Source organism: Microtus pennsylvanicus, chromosome 10, assembly GCF_037038515.1.
Source record: "Microtus pennsylvanicus isolate mMicPen1 chromosome 10, mMicPen1.hap1, whole genome shotgun sequence".
Lineage (NCBI taxonomy): Eukaryota > Metazoa > Chordata > Mammalia > Rodentia > Cricetidae > Microtus > Microtus pennsylvanicus.
In genome coordinates, this window is record NC_134588.1 from 32154465 (window position 1) to 32176034 (window position 21570).

The 21570-nt window shown below is 44.3% G+C and overlaps 1 non-coding gene and 1 pseudogene across 1 annotated transcript; one reads left to right on the forward strand and one right to left on the reverse strand.

Annotated features, from left to right (window-relative positions):
- The first annotated feature begins 990 nt into the window (after positions 1-990).
- On the forward strand, positions 991-1906 carry LOC142858239 (BCL2/adenovirus E1B 19 kDa protein-interacting protein 3-like pseudogene; annotated as a pseudogene).
- A 13694-nt stretch (positions 1907-15600) lies between these two features.
- LOC142859292 (U7 small nuclear RNA) lies at positions 15601-15658 on the reverse strand. The gene has a single exon (XR_012912194.1). It is a non-coding gene; the product is annotated as a U7 small nuclear RNA (small nuclear RNA).
- Positions 15659-21570: the final 5912 nt, after the last annotated feature.

Below are 21570 nucleotides of genomic sequence, written 5' to 3' on the forward strand. Positions count from 1 at the left end.
ACCATCTGGGGCATGGACCTACATAAGACCCAAAAAAGCTTAAAAAAAAAGAAGGCTTCTAGACCACAAAAACGGGACCAAGTGAAGCTTCTTGGTAGCTGCTTTTTCTCCCCCCAAATAGGTTCTGTTTGCTGGCTGCAAGCAGACGTGCACCTTCTTTAAGATCAGCTTCCTGGTTCATGATGGTGGCATGAATGGTCTGGCTCAGTTGGGAGGTTCTGCTACAGAGCACTTAGGGTTTGTGAGCAGAGTGATGCTACAAGTTGCTTACTGGGGATACAGACTCACTCTATCCCTGGAGCTGGGACAGTGAGCATGACTCAAAGAGGTGATGAACATACCTCTGCCATGTTGGACAGGGCAGAGTCAATAGGCAAAGCCACAACATTAGCCTTAGCCAAGCTTGTTTAGCATTTAAAAATGTATAGTTAAGAAATACAGATTAATAGATAGTCATCTGTAATAATCAAACTTCTAGTCATATTAGATTTTCTATATATACAGAGATATATTTCAGTTAGATAATCTTCAACACTTCAAAAATACAGAATATGGCATTTAAATTGTTATAAGAACTTAGTCTTAGCCGGGCGATGATGGCGCACGCCTTTAATTCCAGCACTAGGGAGGCAGAGGCAGGCGGATCTCTGTGAGTTCAAGAACAGCCTGGTCTACAGAGCTAGTTTCAGGACAGGCTCCAAAGCCACAGAGAAACCCTGTCTCGAAAAAGAAAAAAAAAAGAACTTAGTCTTTTCTCAACAGTGAGACATATCTGTTTCTGGCAGCACCAATTACTTCAGAGAAGTTGATGGGCATTGAAGAAACTCGTTATGAAATTTTTCTTCAATGTGACAAGGCTATCCATTGGTCAAGAAACTGCTCTTGCCTGGACTGCTTGACTGTGTACTGTATAAACTGGACATGCAGGGGTTGCTGCCCGAGAGCTGGATACTGTCATACTGCAGCCGCGACACTCCCAGTCTCCAGACCATGTCTCACTTAGCTGAGCCGCCACCCCTGTACAACAACAACTGTGAGGAAGGGGAGCAGCCCCTGCCGGCCTCAATAGTTCCTGGGTGGAGCTACCTATGGATAGCAGCAATGGCAATGATAATGGCAGTGGGAAGAATGGGGGGCTGGAGCACATCCCTTCCTCTTCCTCAGTCCACAATGGAGACATGGAGAAGATCCTTCTGGATGCACAGCCTGAGTCAGGACAGAGCCGCTCAAGAGGCAACTCTCCCTGTGACAGCCCTTCACCACAAGAAGATGGACAGATCATGTTTGATGTTGAGATGCACACCAGCAGGGACCATAGCTCTCAGTCAGAAGAAGAAGTTGTAGAAGGAGAGAAAGAAGTTGAGGCTTTGAAGAAAAGTGTAGACTGGGTATCAGACTGGTCCAATAGACCCCAAAACATCCCACCCAAAGAGAGTTCCATTTCAGATACCCTAAACATGCTGTCTCTCTAAGCATGAGGAAGAGTGGAGCCATGAAGAAAGGGGGCATTTTCTCTGCAGAGTTCCTAAAGGTCTTCATCCCGTCTCTCTTCCTTTTTCACATGGTGGCTTTGGGGCTGGGCATCTATATTGGAAAACGACTGAGCACCTACTGAGGGAAATGAAAAGCTCCTGGAAATGCTGGTGGCCTGTGAAGTGGTGTATTGTAGTTTGAATTTGAGACCTATTGTAAGCATGATCCCCAGCCTACAACCCCATTTTTACATATCCAATCCCAGTAACTCTCAAATCCAGTATTTTACTCAAACTCTGTTGAAACATTTTACTAACCTTCCCTTTTTGGCCTGTAAGACACTTTAGAGATTCCTAACAGAATTTCCTGTCGTTTAGAAATTTGCAAGGGCTTCTTTCAGCAATGCCACCAGCAGATTATAACCTTGTCAACAATGCCATCGTTTCCACCAGATTCACGCCTGCATCATTGATGTTAGAAGCTGAATTCTAGCCATGCAACTACATCTCTTTCTAAATGAGGTCAGGTTTGCAAACAGTATATAAAAGCTTTGTTTAGTTTTTGTTTCCCAGAACAAAAACAAGCTTCCCTAAGCTTGAATTTATAGTTATTAAAAACAAAAGACTCCCCCCCCCAAAAAAAGCAAGACATAAGGAAAGAAATATCCTGGGCAATAAACGGGACATGCAGGACCCACAGAAAAATGACTGCTAGACTTGCCGAAAGAAGGTGAGACAGTCCTTCAGGGTTCCTGCTTCATGAAAGAGTCTGCGAGACATTCTGCAGGATACAGAAGAAAATGATTGACAAACTGCCAATATAGGCAAAATAGTCTTTCAAATTTCCTGCTTCATGAGAAAGTCTGCCAGATACTGTGGGCCTGTGGACTGAAGACGGATGCCCCAGTGTTACAGAAGAACTCTGGGTGACTGTCCAGACACCGAGATGTCTCTGTCAATTTTAGAGCTTTGGGAGTTGTTTACAATGCACTCCCCGTTTACTTAGGTAATATTATATCCTTCTGGAGTCTTTGATGCAGTTGAAGATAGATAGTTATAGTTTTCCTTATTCATGATAAAAGATAAATTAGACCTAAAACTTTAGATTCACAAAGAAATATTGTAACTATAATTCTTGTTTGATACTTTCTTACATGTAATTTTTCATGATAAAGTTAAGATGGTGTGGAATTCCCCTCTGTACACTGTGAATGTATTTTATTGCCATTGGTTAATAAAGAAGATGCTTGGGTTTATGGCTGGGCAGAAGATTTGTAGGCAGGAAAACTAAACTGAATGCAAAGATAAAGAAGTCAGAGTCAGAAGCCTGGTGGTGTTGGTGCATGCCTTTAATCCCAGCACTCAGGAGGCAGAGGCAGGCGGATCTCTCTGAGTTCGAGGCCAGCCTGGTCTACAAGAGCTAGTTCCAAAACAGGCATCAAAGTTACAGAGAAACCCTGTCTTGAAAAAACAAAACAAAAAACCAACAACAACAACAACAACAAAAAGACAGGCAGATGTCATGTAGCTACTGAAGGAGAAAGATACCAGAACTTTACTGGTAAGCCACAGCCTCATAGTGATACACAGAGTAATAAAAATGGGTTAATTTAAGATGTAAGAGCTAGCTAGAAATATGCATCGACAATTGACCAAACAGTGTTGTAATTAATATACTTTCTGTGTGATTATTCAAGTCTGGGCAGCTGGGAAATGTAAGTACACTCTCTCTTTACAATGAAACATGTTTCAAATGATGCTTCTCACCAGAAAACCTCCCAAACCATGTTCTAAACAGATTAAGACCTTTAACTGTATTTATGATATATTTGCATTTTTAAAATAAATTCAGGGAAAAAAACCAAAAAAACAAAAAAATAAATTCAGGGGCTGGAGAGATGGCTTAGAATAGCACTGGCTGTTCTTCCAGAGGTCCTGAGTTCAATTCCTGACAACCACATGGTGGCTCACAACCATCTATGATGAGATCTAGTGCCCTCTTCTGGTGTGCATACATAATGCAGGCTGAACACTGTATACATAAAAAACAAACAAACAAACAAATAAGTAAATCTTAAAACAAAACAAAAACACCAGATTCTGTTTGTCTTAACCAAGGCTGAAACATATGGTTTCAAGAGTCCAGCCGTTCCTTGATGACCCAAGGCTGAGATCTCAGAACTTGGTAGAATGAGACAGCAGGATCCTAAGTGCTAGGCTAGCAACCTGGGCTACATAATAGGATTGTGTCCCAATGAAGAATTAAAGAGCTCTGATTTGAAGTCTTTCTGTAATAATATTTATTTCCTATATGTTAGTTCTTCTGTAGAAGGCTGAGAAACTTATTATAAGATAAATCTGCCTTGCTAGAACTCCATCATTGCCAACTGATCTACAAGCTTTTCAGTCCAACCAATCAGATTCATCTTTTTTGTTTTTTGTTGGGAGCAGCCACAATGTTTCTAGAGAACCAAAGATGCATCAACCATTTCTATGATTTAGGGAGGAGGAACACTTAAGGAAAGCCCCTAATCTTTAGTTTCTGATTGGTAAAAAAAATTGTAACTGTAGCTTGTTGCTGATGTTTGTGCTTTTTGCACTTAATTACTTGCTTCAGGTAACATTTGGGGTCACAGTTCAGCTCCTAAGTCTGTTCTGTGGTTTCTTTCTTTCTTTCTTTCTTTCTTTCTTTCTTTCTTTCTTTCTTTCTTTCTTTCCTTCCTTCCTTCCTTCCTTCTTTCTTTCTTTCTTTCTTTCTTTCTTTCTTTCTTTCTTTCTTTCTTTCTTTCTTTCTTTCTTGTGCTGCCTTGTATTAAATCTTGCTTTGCAGAAACCTTTTGTGTCTGCTTGGATTAATTCAGAGCCTTGGACCACAACAATATCAATTTGGGAAATGAGAAAATGTATCCCATCCCAACAAGTCCCAAAGAATTTTGCAATAACCAGATAACTTTCTGGGCAACGGTGGCACATGACTTTAATCCCAGCACTTTGGAAGCAGAAGCAGGCAGATCTCTGAGTTTGAGGTCAGCCTTGTCTACAGCATGAGTTGCTGGACAGCTACGGCTACACAGAGAGACCCTATCTCCAAAAACAAACAAACAAACAAAAAAACAAAACCCAAACCCAAACAACCAGAAAACCAAAAGAGAGATTGATAGACCTTAACTATTAAAAGTGACAAGGTTGAAAAAAACAAAAGATTTATCTGAGTGTGGTGGTGCAAGCCTTTAATCCCAGCAGATAGATAGCTGTGAGTTTGAGGCTAGCCTAGTCTACATAACAAGTTCCAGGCCAGCCAGGGTTACATAGAGAGACCCTATCTCAAACAAAGAAGCAGAGAACAAGACAAAAATGACAGCTGGGGCAGTAGCTCGGTGGTAGAGCACTTGCCTAGGACAGGCAAGACCCTGGATTCTCCCCCAGCACTGAAAAGAAACAGTGAAAGAAGCACATTGTACTGTCGGAAGGGTCTCTTCTTCCTCTCACCAAGCCTGCCCAGCCTTGGGGCCATTGTTTGCACAGGCATTTCTGAGTCACCAGCAACTCAGGCTAGGAGACTGGGGGTGGGAATCAGATGTGGCATGGAATAGAATTTTGCTCTTAGGGAGGCTTGGTCCCCAGAGTTGAGTCAGTGAAGCTTTTGGTTCAGCTTCCTGATTTAGTCTGGAATAAAGTTTGGAGGCTAATGCTACCTGGTAGCCGGCAGCCACACTTTAAAAAAAAAAATCAATCAGACACATTGTTTGCCCCTTTGGGTTTGATGGACATGTTGTAATAAGATCCTGAACCATCCACTACCTCTTTATGTACCTTCTGTCTAAAGACTCGTTGCTGGTGTGACCTATATTCATGGAACCACAAACAAAGGGGTTAACCATTAACCTTCAGGCCACCTTCAGATGAAGTCTTTTATACAGGGAGAATTATATAGGCTTCCACTGGTTGCTAAGAAGAACCAGGGAAAGGATTCAGGTGGAAGGAGGCTTTTAAGGAACTGGAGTCGATGAGGATGCTGTGTGACTCGAGCTGATCTGCCACATCTCTGTGTAGCTCACACTCAGCATCCCACCGCCATCCTTTCTGGAACAGAACTGGCCGAGGATCGAGTCAAATTGTGGCAATATTACGTTCATTGGTAACAGCCTCCAAACCATCTCAAAATAAGTGTCTATTAAGGCGCCGTTTAATATAAGGTGTCTATTTTCTAGGCCTTGAGAAAGCTTCAAGCCACAAAAGACATATTATTCCTCTAAGTGACTAAGAAGAACACTTGAACCTTATCCTTCCACACACCTTGTAATTCTCTTGGTGTGTTTTCTATTTTTAATTCAATTTCTTTTATAAGATTTATTTTTATTATTTTTAGTTATGTGGAGGGGGGTATGTGTCTCTGAGTACAGGTGCCTTAGGAAGCCGGAGTCAAATTCCTCTGAGCCGGAGTTATAGGTTGTTGGAAGTCACCTGACATGAGTGCCGAAAACTGAGCCTTTGCAAAAGCATCCAGTGGCCTTACCTGCAGGACCACCTCTTCAGCCCATATATATGTCTATTATTTATTATTTTTTTGAGGTTAGGGTCTCAAGTAGTCCAGGTTGACCTCTAACTCAGCGCGTAAGTTGAGGTTGTCCTTGAACTACCGATTCTCCTGCTTCTACCTCTCCTGTGCTGTGATTATGGACACGTACCATAACACCTGACTTTTTTTTCTATTTTTAATGGAGCGATAAGTCAGGTAGAAGTCTGGAGGTGGCTAGGTTTCTGGGAAACTGCACAACTCAGGTAATGCTTGAGTGCTAATTAATTTTATTGTTGTTTGACAGTTGTAACAAGTTATCATCTGCAGATGAAATAAACGCACTGTCGCTCACCTGAAAGGCTTCACATAACTTTTCCAGGCTGTATGGTAGCACCAGCCTGCTTATTACATACACCCATTAGAGTGCTCATTAATATAAAAACATTTATGTAAACCAAACCAAGAACAAAGGAACACAATTAATCCTATTGGAACAGTGAAATACTCAGGACCCCCATGAAACATTGTCGTGAAGTCTCCTGTGAACCTGCCTGGGGCTGCTTTAGTTTCTTTTGGGGTTTTTAGTAGATTCTAATCTGCACACTTGGAGTCTCTGTGCTTTGGGTCACTTGAACTCAAGGCATGGTGCTTTTTTTTTCTTTCATGTTAGGAAATGCTTCATTCCACCCTTCTGTAGATTAATTATTTCTCAGAACCCATCTATTGCTTGTTTCACCTACTGGCCCCAATTTTCAGGTCAGGAAATAGAAGCGCAGCTGAGTCTGGGTGAGAGACTGACCACCATGGAGGAGCCGGGAGTCAGCAAAAGCACACACTCTCCGAGGCCCCGTCCTGACTTCCGCTCCCTCGTGAGGCGGCTCCTGGGTAATTGCTTTTAGAGTCAGAACCACTGAGTCACAAAAATTCAAACTGCTTTCGGCTCAACTATTTAATTGGCTTTGTCTATGTTGGAGGAAACTTATTTGAGCATAGACTGTGGCAATCTGCTGTCATTTCGCATTGTTCTTCGCTATCCTCTAGTTAGAAACTGAATTCCTTAAGAAAGAGGATGCTGTTTGTAAGGCTCTCAAGGAAAGGGTCCACGGCCAGTGGTTCTCTGCCGCCCCTATGCATTTGGGCTTTGACGCATCCTAGCGCTAAAATTGAGCTACTTTCACTCAGAATTTATAAACCTCAGCTTCGGAGTTTCGGAGTATTTCTTGTGAGTAGTAGTCTATAAATTGCTTAAGCGGCCTCTTATCTGGTTAGAAATAGAGTAACAGAAAATAACTAAAGTAATGGGTTATGATCCCTTGATGAAGAGTTAATTTGCATGGTAGAATTTGCATCGCAAAAAATTGTCAGCTACCGGGCTGGGAGAGCGTGACGTCCCATGTCGTGCCTTCGCTGTGTTCGTGAAGATGTGTGGGGGTTGCCTGTCTCACTTCTCCGTTATGGAAGAAGTGTTCATTCCTGACCAAAGGAATAGTTTGGAGTAGAAAAAAAAAACCTAAAGTCAAGAGAAAAGGAAAAGTCTATTGCTTCTCCTTACTTCGTCACCAATCCCTATGCCTGTTAGGTGTTTAAGAGACAGGGGTACAGAACACCAGCCCGTTGTGCTTTGAGTCTTTAGGTAATGCTACAATGACAGATTTTACTGAAGTACTTAACACCATTAATTTTGAGAATAGTGAGTGTGGATATTTCTTAATTATTGTCATATCTCAATATGTTTCAAGAGTGTTAACTTACTGATCTTTTTTTTCTTCTTCTTCTTCTTCTTTTTTTTTTTTTTTGGTTTTTCGAGGCAGGGTTTCTCTGTAGCTTTGGAGCCTGTCCTGGAACTCCCTTTGTAGACCAGGCTGGCCTCGAACTCACAGAGATCCTCCTGCCTCTGCCTCCCGACTGCTGGGATTACAGGCGTGCACCACCGCCGCCCGGCTTTTTGACTTGACAGTGTCCCTGTGAACTGAGTGCCACACCACCCTGTTTTACGCTGTGATAAAGTTAAAGTCAGGGATGCTTAACAATGTGGTTCCGATGGCACAGATGGTGAATGATGAGGCTACCATGCTAAGGCCCGTAAGCCGATAAGCAGCACTCCTCCATGGCCTCTGCATCAGCTCCTGCTTCCTGGTTTCCTTCCCTGCTGGAGTCTCAAATGGTTTTTCGAGACAGGGCTTCTCTGTGTAATAGTCCTGGATGTCCTGGAACTAGCTCTTGTAGACCAGGCTGTCCTCAAACTCACAGAGATCTGCCTGTCTGCCTCCTGAGTGCTGGGATTCAAGGTGTGCGCCACCACTGCCTGGGGAGTCTCAACGTCTTTTGATGATGAACTGAGACGAGGAAGCTTGAGCCAACTAAACCCTTTCTTCCTCAAGTTGCTTTGGTCATGGTGTTTTAACACAGTGACAGTAACCCTGACTAAGACAACATGCTGGGAAATACTGTGTTTGGATGTTCTTATAGAGAAACTGGGTTCTACTCCAAGCGTTCACATGGCAGCAAAAAACTGTCCGTAACTTCAGTTTCAGGGGAGCTGATGTCCTCTGGATTCTGAGGGCTCCTGAACACACACAGTGCATATAACTTAGGTAAATGTACATACAAACATAAACAAACAATAAATATATTTTAACACACTGTGAGATAAAAGAGGATGAAGGCAGAGATAAGGGGTGTTGATGTTTCAGCTAGGTGGTGGGGGTGCACACCCTTGATCTCAGCAGTTGGAGGGAGAGGCAGGTAGATTTCTGAGTTGGAGGCCAGCCTGGTCTATAGATCAAGTTCTAGGGCAATCAGGGCTAGTCAGAGAAATTCTCTCTTGAAAGATCATGAGTCATGGAGTTGGTGAGAGAAAACCAGAGGGCAGTGGTAGCTCATGCCTTTAATACCAGCATTTGGGTGGGAGAGGCAGGCAGATCTCTGTGAGTTTGAGGCCAGTCCAGTCTACAGAGAAAACCAGATTTCCAGAAACATCCACACATACACCTTTAAAAATTTTTTTTTTTTTGGATCCCATGTATCCCAGACTGGCCCTGAATTTGTTATGCAGCCAACGGTGATCCTTAACTCCTTATTCTTCTGCCTCTACCTTCCCAGGGCTTGGATTCAGACACCAGACCCTTGCCAAGTTGATGTGGGAGTGTCATATCAATCTGTTGATTTCATTGGTTAAGTCATAAAGAAACTGCTTGGCTGGCTCTCATAGATTAAAACATAGGTGGGAGGAGTAAACAGAACAGAATGCTGGGAGGAAGAGGAAGTGAGCTCAGACTCGACAGCTCTCCTCTCGGGAGCAGACGCCTCAGAAGAGACGCCATGCCCTGCTCCCAGGCAGACACACGCGATGAAGCTCTGACCCAGGATGGACATAGGCTAGAATCTTCCCGGTAAGACCAGTGCTCACAGATTATTAGAGATGGGTTGATCCGGATATCAGAATTAGCCAGTAAGGGCTAGAGCTAAAGGGCCAACCAGTGTTTAAATGAATACAATTTGTGTGTTGTTATTTCGGGGCATAAGCTAGCCAGCCAGGCGGCCTGGGTGCTGGGAATGCAGCCCCACCGCTCCTATTTCAACACCCTGTTGAATTTCTTTGGCCAAAAGAATATGAGGATTATGTTCCTTTCTTAAAAAATGTTTTTTTGAGACAGGATTTTTCTGTTGCTTTGGAGCCTGTCCTGGAACTAGCTCTTGTAGACCAGGCTGGCCTCTAACTCACAGAGTTCTGCCTTCCTCTGCCTCCTGAGTGCGGGGATTAAAGGCATGAGCCATCACCACCCAGCAGGATTATGTTACATTTTGAGCCGAAGCAGTCACCAGGACCAGACTCTCCAGAACGCATTTCCCCTTCCACATTAACCAAAGAGACCAGGACTCCTGGGTGAGACAATCAAAAAACACGACAGCAACACACAAGACACGGCCTTGCTAAATTGGCCACAGTGCTTTAGTTCCCTACTCACACAGAGATATGGAGTCTAGGTGTTTCTCAGGGATAGAGGCCATCAATGAGCTGCCCAGCATCAATGCTGGGGTGTGAGGGTAGATTGTCTTCCAGAACCTTGTAGGTTGGAGGCTTGGAGGTTGCAGAATATTTGTTTACACTGTGAAGATGTATTTTTGCCAAGGTGCCTTCTGATTGGTTTAATAAAGAGCCGAATGGTCAATATCTAGGTAGGAAGAGGTTAGTTGGGACTCGCAGGGACAGAGAAGACTCTGGGAAGAAGAAGGGGAGACACCGTCGAGATGCAGAGTGAGTCAGACACACAGAATGGGAGAGAGGTAAAAGCCATGTGGTAGAATGTAGATGAATAAAAATATGGGTTAATTTAACTTATAAAAGCTAGTGGGACAAGCCTAAGCTAAGGCCACGCTTTCATGATGATAAGTCTCTGTGTCGTTATTTGTGAACTGGCAATCCAAAGAAGAATCTGACTATACTTGGCCTCTAGTATAGAAGGGCCTTTCTTTCAGAGAAAATAATTGGGTCAAGTTGCCCATACCCTCAAGAAAGGGTGATTCTTGGCTCTGTTGAGTGGGTTTGGTTTGTGGGAACGGAATTGTTTCTGACTGATTTTGGTTTTGGATTTTTGAGTCAGTATCTTAGACTATTATACTTCCACAGCTGGAAGGCTGGTCGGGAGCTCACTGTGTAGCCTTACCCTGGAATCACATTAATTTTTTTTTTTTTTTTGGTTTTTCGAGACAGGGTTTCTCTGTGGTTTTGGAGCTTGTCCTGGAACTAGCTCTTGTAGACCAGGCTGGTCTCGAACTCACAGAGATCCGCCTGCCTCTGCCTCTCGAGTGCTGAGATTAAAGGCGTGCGCCACCACCGCCCGGCCCTGGAATCACATTCATAATAATACTCTCACCTCTGCCTCTGAGTGCTGGGATCACAGGCACAAGCAATCATGCCTGGCATCACCTCTTTACCGCTAAGTCTTCGTTCACCAGAAGGTTGATTTTTGATGACATTGAGTGGTGTCTTCTCACTCTTTTGTTCACATAGCCAAATTTGTGCCCAGGGAGGAACCTCTGAGGACCCTGTTGTTGTGGAGGTTTTTACATTTGGCTATAAAGCTTGGGACATTGGTACCTGCAGATCAGAGCAGATTAGCTCTCACCTAACTTCTGTTATTTGGCCATAGAAGATCTGAACTTCAGCATGGGTTTGTTTCTTAGGTCCTTTAGAAATTCTCCTTGAAGAGGCAGGCGGATCTCTGTGAGTTCGAGACCAGCCTGGTCTACAAGAGCTAGTTCCAGGACATGCTCCAAAGCCACAGAGAAACCCTGTCTCGAAAAACCAAAAAAAAAAATTTCTCCTTGATAAATGGCCTCATGGCCTCTCCTTGATGTTCTTTCATGTTGGCATCTATGTTCATTACAGAGGTTTCCATTCAGACTGATTTTAGCAGCCTTATCTATGGGAACTAGTTAAGACCATACAGGAGAGAAGGAGGGTGAAGACTGGAGATAGAAGGTTTGTGATACTTTGTACCATTCACCCATCCACCCATTCATCCACCCATCCATTCATCCACCCTCCCATCCACCCATCCACCCACCCATCCATCCACCCATCCATCCACCCATCCATCCACCCATTCATCCACCCATCCATCCACCCATCCACCCACCCATCCATCCACCCATCCATCCACCCATCCATCCACCCTCCCATCCACCCACCCATCCTCCCATCCACCCACCCATCCATCTACCCATTCATTCACCCATCCATCCATTCATTCATCCACCCATCCATCCACCCTCCCATCCACCCATCCTCCCATCCACCCATCCTCCCATCCACCCATCCATCCACCCATCCATCTACCCATCCATCCACCCTGCCATCCACCCACCCATCCTCCCATCCACCCACCCACCCATCCACCCATCCACTCATCCATCCACTATTATTATTTCGCGGGTGCTCACTCTAAGTCAGTATTCGGGTGCTCTAGAAAGGAAGTTGTAAAATCTAATTTTCTAATTTTTTTTCAGTTGAGCATGAGGCTAAGGCAGATGGACAGGCAGTTAATCAGCAACAAGAGGTCATTCAAAGTGGAATACTCACACTAAGGTCCTCAGCTGGAAGCCAACTCTCTGCTTTCTCTGTTGCCCTTGTCACCTGTTCCCTGTAGAGGTTCTCTCTGTGTGTATGCCTTTACAACAAAACAAAACAAAACAAAACCCTGGATCCCCTACATAGTGTAGCCAGGATCACCTTGAATTCACAGTAATCCCCCCAGCCCTCCCATCACCAGGCCCAACTGTACACATATTCTAATACTATATCTTTGATAGCAAGTGGTCTGTCTTCTCTTTCAGTATTCTCCGATATACCCAGTTCCGATATTTGGAAGACAGCGAACTAGATGCTGTGTGGATGGAAGTGCACGCCCTCCCTCTCATATGATTGCTTTACGGTTGGCTTACACATGGCACAGATACAGTCAGCACCCCAGATCCTCGAGTTTGCATCATAGTTTCAACCAACCTCAGACTCAAAATACTATATTGTCCCTGTGTTAATCAGGCACATTTTTTTTGTTCCTAGTGCTTGATTTATGCAACTTTTATAGTATTAGGTACTAAAGTACCTAGAGATGATCTAAAGCATACAGGAGAATGTGCCATAGATCACACATAAACAGTCATTTTTTTATAAGGGGACTGTATGGTCTTGTGCCTGTAGAGGCATCTGGAACCAAGACCAAGCCTTTACAGAAACTGGGGAGCAACTGGACCACATGAGTGAATTCCAGCTTCTAATGATAACATCCCAAGAGAATAAAGTTGTATCACATAGCCAGGCGGTGGTGGCGCACGCCTTCAATCCCAGCACTCGGGAGGCAGAGGCAGGCAGATTTCTGTGAGTTCGAGACCAGCCTGGTCTACAAAGCTAGTTCCAGGACAGGCTCCAAAACCACAGAGAAACCCTGTCTCGAAAAACCAAAAAAAAAAAAAAAAAGTTGTATCACATAGACCTGCCACTAGAAGCCATATATTAATGTGTTGACAGTCATGAATAAATGAAAACAATTTCCAAAAGTGTGTATCTGTGGACTCCATAGGTGTGAGGGAGGACCCACAGTCGTGAGCCCGTTCCGCCTTAACTGGAGGTCAGAGGGTTTGAGCTTATTTTTGCTCTAAGTTTGTTGACAACAGGTGTGGCTACAAAGGAGAGATTCTGACTGAGGGTGTGGTTAATTAGTATTTTGGGTGTAGCGATGGATCAGCTCCACCTGGACCAAAGCTCAGAGAATTCAAATCTATTCCTTATATCATGCTAATGAAGTCTGTTGCGCTCCCTCTCCCCTCTGGAGTGAAGTATGTAAGCACGTGGAGGAAAAAATGAGGCAGATTCAGTGTTCACTGAATGTCCCTCCCTATGCTGTTCTGTTTCTGTCTCTTATTCCTCCTACATCTCTGTTCCTTTTGCTCAATAATTCTAATCCTCATGCTCCTACCTGGAATGTACGAGCTTTGTCAAAACTGGCTTTCAACACATAGGTGAAACTTAGGCTGTATCTAGACATGTACCCAAGTTATTTCAACTTAGATTTATTTTATCAGTTGTTCTCGTGACCCTTAAGGAGCTCCGCTAGCTCAACTAGCAGCTATGGCTAGTCAGGGCTACATGAGACCCTGTCTAAAGCAAAAACAAAACAAAAATCTTAGAATATGATGGCGAACAAATATGTTTTGAAATTGCATTTGTAACCAGCTTGTTTTGTCTTTTCTCCTACTCTCCGAGGGCCAGCCTTTACCTGCAAGAGCCATTGGTTCCTCTGATTACTAAGGAGAAAAGCAATCAGCATGGGTAGGTGGGAGGGAAGGAGAGAGGGAAACAGCAGCTGAGAGACAGGCAGCCGAGACAGGTGGCAGAGAGACAGGCAGACAATTGGAAGGAGTCCTTTCCCTCTGGGGGTTTTGTCCTCCTGTTCCAGCTAGTCTCGGGGTCTCCCCAATCACTGGGTGGGAAGCGAGTGATGGTTTTCTTGTCTTTAGGCTCACTGCTGCAGATCCTGATTCTGCCCCTGCTGGAGAAGCATGCGGAAGGAGAAAGCAGCCTTCCCAATTGTATTAATGCACCTGATGAGCACAGATATCCAGGCCCTAATCTGAACGTAGTTCTTCTGAGGATAATAATGCCATCTAGGATGAAGATTGTCCTAAAACACTCCTGAGGAGAGCAGCAATTGTTCCTGAGTGGAGCATAATCAGAAAGCTGGTTTGAACTGGGCTCAACTCTGAATTGTGATTGCCCAAAATAACAGTGGCTTCAGCTAGCAGGAATTTCTTCTCTCACCCAACATGGCTAAGCCAGCTTGGTTATGATAGTTCCACAGATACGAAACACCTAGGGTTCTTGTCTCTCTTGGCATGTGCTTTGACTGCAGGGGCCAAGACATCGCTTTGGGTTTCATGAGTCATTATTGCCTCATTTTTTTTTCAACAAAAATCTCAGGGTGCATCTCATGGCTCCATCCTGTGAGGTGCACACATGACTTCTGCTTGCAACCCACCAGCCAGATATTACATCAATGGTCACATGACAGTAACGGAAGCTAGATCTTAGACGAAGCAGTTGCCCTGCTGTCTTTGAAATGAGAGCTGAGGTGGTTTAAATATGTATTTGTCTAATACTGAAGATGACTTTTCAGATTCTAGAGATGAGAATCTCAAGCCTGGAAAAACAGGAAAGCATTGATTGAGCGATGGATTCACATTCTTTCCTTTTGAGCTATGGCAGCCACCAGTTATTATGACACATCAGACACGCCATGCTTTGGAGGCCCAGTGTGAGTGAGTACCACACACACTCACACACCTTGATTTGTAGTCCCTGTTGACCACAAACTTACAACCCCCCCCATAAGCTTCTCTAATGCTGGATTTATATCCTGCTTTATTATTTATTTATTTTGGTGCTGAGAGTTGCACCCACGGTCTTGCACACGCAGAGCCAAGTCTATGGCTGAGCCACCTCCACGGTTCACTTCGAGACTTGTAAACGAGTTGTTCCCACTTAGCTTTGTCTTCTCAGCTGTTCTCACGACACTTCTGGAGCTTCGCTAGCTCAGCCAGCAGCTGCGGTTCTAGACAGTCTGCTTCTAGAGCATTTCTGTCACTGAAGAGAGTCCAGCTCGTGTTCCGTACTCCTGAGAGCCCAGAGGCCAAACTGAGCAGGCAGCGTGCTGCAGCACTCTGAAAATGAGTACTTATTGTCCAAATTATATTAAAATATCAACTGAGAGAGATGGCTCAGTGATTCAAATCATTTGCTCTTCTTCCAGGGGTGAGTTCAGATTCCCAACACCCATGTCAGGTGGCTCACAACACCTGCCTTCAACTACAACTCCCAGAGGATCTGCCACCTCCAGCCTCCGAGCACCAGCTCCCGTGTGCACATACATATTCCTATGAAGAGTCACATGTGCTCATAATTAAAAACAAGAAACATAAGTCTTTAAAAATACTATGGGGATGAGGATGCAGTTCAGTAGTATGTCATTAGCTTTGTTGAACTATGTCCTATCCATCAGAGAGGGGGGTGGTATATATACATATTAATAAATATATATGCTTATAATTGGGGGTTGACAAAAGTCAGAAAATCTGCTAGACAAATTCTTAAAGAGCTATAACGCTGAATATATTTCTTTTTGGTGCTTTGTCTTTTCATTTTCTCTTGTATAGTTGCCTTTTGTTGTTTCTGGGTGATTGTATTATTATTTTTTTATGAAGTATTATTATTTTCAGTGCTGGAATCAAAGCCAGAATCTCAGGCATGCCTGACTCTATCCCATCCCCACCTGTTTGTTTGTTTTAGTTGTTTTAGTTGGAGCTCACAAATGTAGATAAGGTTGACCAATAACATCGGGCTTGAACTTAAGCTATTCTGTGTCTACCTCCTGAGGGCTGGCTTGTCAGTTCTGGGCTACCTACCAGCCTTATTCCTGTTTATTTAGAGACAGGAACTCACAGAGATCCACCTGCCTCTGCCTCCCAAGTGACAGGATCAAAGGCGTGCCCGTCATACCTGGTGTTCTTTCCTTATTCTAATGGTCTTGAAAGCCAGCTAATCCTATTTAGATGTCTGATTTTATGTATCACTATTGCTTTTTTTTTTACTCATTTACATTGAAAAGCGACCTTGTGTCTCCCTCAAGCAAAACAAAAATCAAAGCAAACAAACAAAGCCGAAAAGAAAAACAATACCAAGCAAACAAAAGAACACACAAAAACAGGGCTGCCTGCCCTGGAGTTGGCTGACTGATGCAGTGACCCCGATGGAGTAAACTTGTTCTTCTCTTTCCTAGTAGGGTGGGGCTTTGTGTGTCCTTCTCGGTGCTGGGATTTTCTCTGGCTTGAATTAGGGTCTTTGCTTTCTGTTTCAGTCCCTCTGAGTTCACATGAGCACCCATCCTGTTGTGTCTGGAAGATTCTGTTGCCTTGGAGTCATCTACCACCTTTGGCTCTTAAAACATTTCTGCCTCCTTTTCCACAGACTTATTTCTCCCTTCCTGAAGTGGAGAGGGAGATAGGGAGGTACTAGGAGGAGTTGGGGAAAGAATGTGGCCAAAATATATTAAAAGAATCCTAAAGCCGGGCGATGGTGGCGCACGCCTTTAATCCCAGCACTTGGGAGGCAGAGGCAGGTGGATCTCTGTGAGTTCGAGACCAGCCTGGTCTACAGAGCTAGTTCCAGGACAGGCTCCAAAGCCACAGAGAAACCCTGTCTCAAAAAAACCAAAAAAAAAAGAAAGAAAAAAGAATCCTAAAAACCAATAAGTACATTAAAAAAACAAACAAACTCACAAATAAATCAAAACCCACCATCAAACAAAACCATCCCAGGGCTTGCCACCAACTCAGAGTTCAACTCATAACCTGAGTTCAGTTCCCAAAACCCACAAAGTGGACTGAGACAGCCAGTTCCTGCTGTCCTCCGGCTTTCTCCACACATGCACACAAAAATCAGTGTCACAATAATAATAATTAAAAAACCAAACTACCGTCTCAGGCGAGTGTGGTGACTCACACTTGTATCTCAGCTGGAGGATCGCTGCAAGCTAGAGATGAGCCTGGGGGAGAGAGAGCCAAGCAAGGGGCCTCAAAACCAACAGAAAGAGCCCTCCCCTTTCAGGCTGTTTAGAGATAATTTTCCAAACACCACCTTTCCAGCAGGCGCCGTTTCTCCCACTCACTCCTTACGACAACTTGACCGTTTCTTTAAGGTTGTGGGAACAAGGGGTGCCCCGGAATTTTCATGGTTCCTGGAAAGTCCAGCGATTACGAAGAAGCTTAGAAAGCTTATTCTGTGTTGCAAGGAAATTGTGGGTAGTGCATGAGTTTAGTCTTACTTGAAGCTATAAATCTTACCTTAGTAAATAAAATAAAGCTGGCTAATGGTCATCAACCAGATTTTCTCTTCTTCTAAGGCATGGGGTTGAAGAAGAAGGGTTTCTTTGGACAGCACTAAGTAGCTCTTAAGAAGAAAATGGTGTTCTGTCAGCCAAGCCAGGGCTCCCTCCCTGTGCACACACAACTTTCAGTGTTTTGTGTGACACCTGTTTTCACAGCTATAGAATACCTGAGAGAATTACCCCAGATGAATTCGTTTCTACCAAGATACTTTTAAAGTACTTTCTTTTTCCTGAGAACCAGGGGCTTTGTGACAGCATGCCAGGGCAGGCTGAAACAGTATGGAATTTTCATCAAATTTTGTATGCCATACACAAGTCCAATGGTTTAAACTTTGTCTCCCATACACAATTTCAGCTATTTATCTGTGCAACACAGTGAACCAGTGGCGTGTGGAGCCAGGGGAAGGCTAGTTTTGGGTGACTCAGTTACCGAGTGAAGCTAGAAAGAATCTTAGCTGAGAAGCTGCCTTGGAGGTTAAGTCAGGATCAGCCACAAGAAATCGAGAGACCCAGGTCTATGATTCTGTCCCAGTTGCACTGAACAAACTTCCGAGTCTTCTGCTTCGATTTTGGTGGAAATGCCATAGGTGCAGAGTTCAGAGACCTCTGTCGATTGCAGTGAACTGCGCATTCATTCCCTGGAGGGGACAACAGGGCCATTGTGTTTTAGGTGTTTACAACTCAGAGGAGGAGGCAAGACCTGTGCATATGAAAATTTAACTAGCAGTAAAAGCCAGTATCTAAACAGGGCCAAATGATGGAGCTGTCACTGGGGGTTCAAAGGGCGCAGTGGTAGAGTGTTCCTGGGGGAAGGCAACACTGTGTGCTGGAGGATTCAATAGCAGCTTGGGTGGAGGCGGCTGGGTTGGAAGGATGGATGGGTGTAGAGGAGAAAAAAAATGAGGAGCGTTCCGGTGAGGTGAGAAGTGGCCTAAAGACTGGAAAGAACAGAATGTGCGCACGGGAGAGAGTGATTAGATAAGGCAGGCTGGGGCGGAGAGACCCGTGCGTGGGACAGAACAGCCTCACCTGCTAGGTGACCAGCTGCTAGCAGAGAAAAACCTGCGCGTTAGTTCTCTCATTCATCGTCCCCGAAGCTCCTTGAATCTGAGCGTAGGCTGCGCTGCAGCCATGTTGGCACTGGGCACGTACGTTGTTCTTGTGTCCCCGGCACTCTGGGAGCCAGGACGGGAAGCGGGGAGACCGTAGGGACAGTGAGTCTGCTCCACAAGTCACTATACGATTGTTGAGGTCCACGGAATGTACGAGAGTGGACTCAAGTCCGTCAGCTCTTGGGTGACGATCTCATCTATATGTGGAATTAAAAAAAAAAAAAAAGCAAAACAATACAAAACCTTGGTCTCGGAGAAGTTCAGAGAAGAACAGTGGGTTCCAGAGGCTGGGGAGAATAGGCAGAAGGGAGCACTCTTAACCACTGAGTGCCTCTCAGCCCCCTACACCCCTCCTTTTGGATGGCTCAGTTGTTAAGGACACTGGCTGCTCTTTAGGGGACACAGATTTTGCACCTAAGTCCCACGTGGTGGCTCATAACTTTTGCTAACTCTGGTTGCAGGCAATCCAATGGCCCCTTCTGACACAAAGCAACAGGGACAGGCATGTAAAGCGATACACATACATACATGTGAGGAAAACGCCCCCACACAGAAAATCATCTTAAAAAAACAAGACAAACTAACACACACTTACGCATTAATTCAAAATGCCAAAGTCATTGAGTAAGGGGGAAGAAAAATCCATCACCCATTCTCAGTAGTGCTAAAAATGAAAAACTTAAAGTGTCTACATTTACAAACAAATTTAAGTTGATTCAAGATGGTCATGGTGGCACATGCCTTTAATCCCAGCACTCAGGAGGCAAAGACAGGAGGATTGCTCTGAGTTTCTAGGATAGCCTGGTCTACGTGGTGCCTTGCTGGGCAGCCAGAGCTACAGGGTGAGACCTTGTCTTAATAAACAAACAAACAAAATAGTTATTTGAGAAAAATGCAAAACAACAAACAAAACACCCAAATGATTAGCATATGGGTGTGCCTCAGAGTTAGAACAGGTTGATGGATAGGGAATGTAATTGAGTAAAAAGAACCCTACCTGCCCAGGGTTTTATCCTTTAGACTCCGAGCAACAGGGACTCAGTGATGAGAATACACCTAAGGGAACTGTGTCCTGGAGCATGGACAATACCATATTGGTTTGTGCTATTGAGCCCAGTGCTGGAACACAATCCAACTCAATAGCTTCCTACAAATTCCGTTTAACAGTGGAAAGACGCCCTTATAGGCTAACATCAAAGCAAGAATTGAATTTAAGAGATTAAAGTTCTTGCCTGGTGGTGATGGCGCTTGGGAAGCAGAGGTAGGCTGACCTCTGTATTTGAGGCCAACTCGGTCTACAGAGAGAGTTCCAGGACAGCTAAGGCTATGACACAGACACCCTGTCTTAAACAAACAAACAAACAAATGAAAGATTAGTGTTCTTTTGAAATAGGTATTTGGAGTGACTATTTTGCATCTGAATTCTCTGAATAATTGCCACCACACTTGCTTTTGACTTTATTATTTTGACTTCTTCGGGCATTAGGTACTATAGACTACCTATTTAGTGATTCAGATGTTTGGTCATTTGCTGATAAAACTTTATTGGGCACCTAAATATTTTTTTTCAGGGGTTACCCAAGGAAGAGATTTAATGGCTAATTTCAGCCTTCCTCTTTATTTCCCTGCCTACATCTCCTCTTTGGAGATGGTGGGAGGGGAAGCTTTTAAGAGGCCCAGCATCCTTAAAGAGCCCATTTTGATTTCCCTTCAGAGAGCTACCATTAGCAGGGATACTGGCCGAGCTGCCCACGTATTCCCACATGTGTGGCTGCAGGGATAAAGGAGGTAGTCCTTTACTAATTCTTGTAGTTGGAACATTGTTGTTTTCTTTTTAAGCACCAGCAAACTAGTTCTGGCAAGTTCCTCTGGCAACCCTCTTTGGTGGCGTGAGTTCACACTGAGTAATTGAAGAACAAAAACCAACCAAGAAAGAAAAATCCCAGCTGCTAGGGAGGTCAAGGCAGGAGAGCAGCAAGTTCCAGGATAGCCTGAGCTTCATAGCAGCACCGTTTAGTTATTGATTTTCTTAATTTTATTTTAATTATTTATCGAGACAGGCTCTTGCTATGTAGCTTAACCTGACTTCAGATATACTCTGTAACCTGCCCTGCCCTTGAACGTTTGTTTGATGATTCTTCTGCTCCCAGTGTGTTGGGATTACAGGTGCATACTGCCAGGGATAGCTAAGATTTTTTTTAATTAATTAATTTATGTTTATTTATTTTTTTGATTTTTGAGACAGGGTTTCTCTGTGTAGCTCTGGAACCTGCCCTGGAATTCACTCTGTAGACCAGGCTGGCCTTGAACTCACAAAGATCTGCCTGCCTCTGAGTGCTGGGATTAAAGGTGTGCACCACTACCGCTTGGCTTTTTTTTTTAGAAAAAAAAGAAAAGTGATGGGGACTTGGGGTGTAATTGAGGTATAGCTCAATGGCAGAGCATTTGCCTAGCATGAGTCTGTTCTTGGGTACTGCAGAGAGATACCCTAACTCCAAGCAGCCTCTTGCATAGTTCCCTCATTTCTGTACCAAGGCCTCACCCTAGGGAATGAATGATTGGGTTTATAGCCTGTTCCACACCAGTCATTCTTTATGGTCTTTCAGTTGGAAAATGTTTATCTAAATTTTTATTTATTTAATGTCAGGGAGTTTAGTCTGAATGTATGTTTGTGCACTATGTGTGTACCTGGTGCCCGTGGAAATTCGAAGAGGCCGTCAGATCTCCTGGAACCGGAGTCACCAACGGTTGTGAGCCACTATGTGGGTACTGAGACCCTAACAGCTGCGGGGCACTAGGTTGGGTGTAGGAACTGAAACCAGGTCCTCTGCAAGAGCAACACGTCCACTTCACCACATCTTTAGCCCCGCACTGGAGAAGGTTCAGCATTTGTGTGGACTGTTTGGTCTCGCTAGTGTCAGCAGCGTCTTCAGTACCCAACAAACGCCCCCCACCCCCCCCCACCCCGCCGTCCAGACGTCCCGTCCTGGGAGTGCCCATTCACAACCAGAACCCCAGCACTA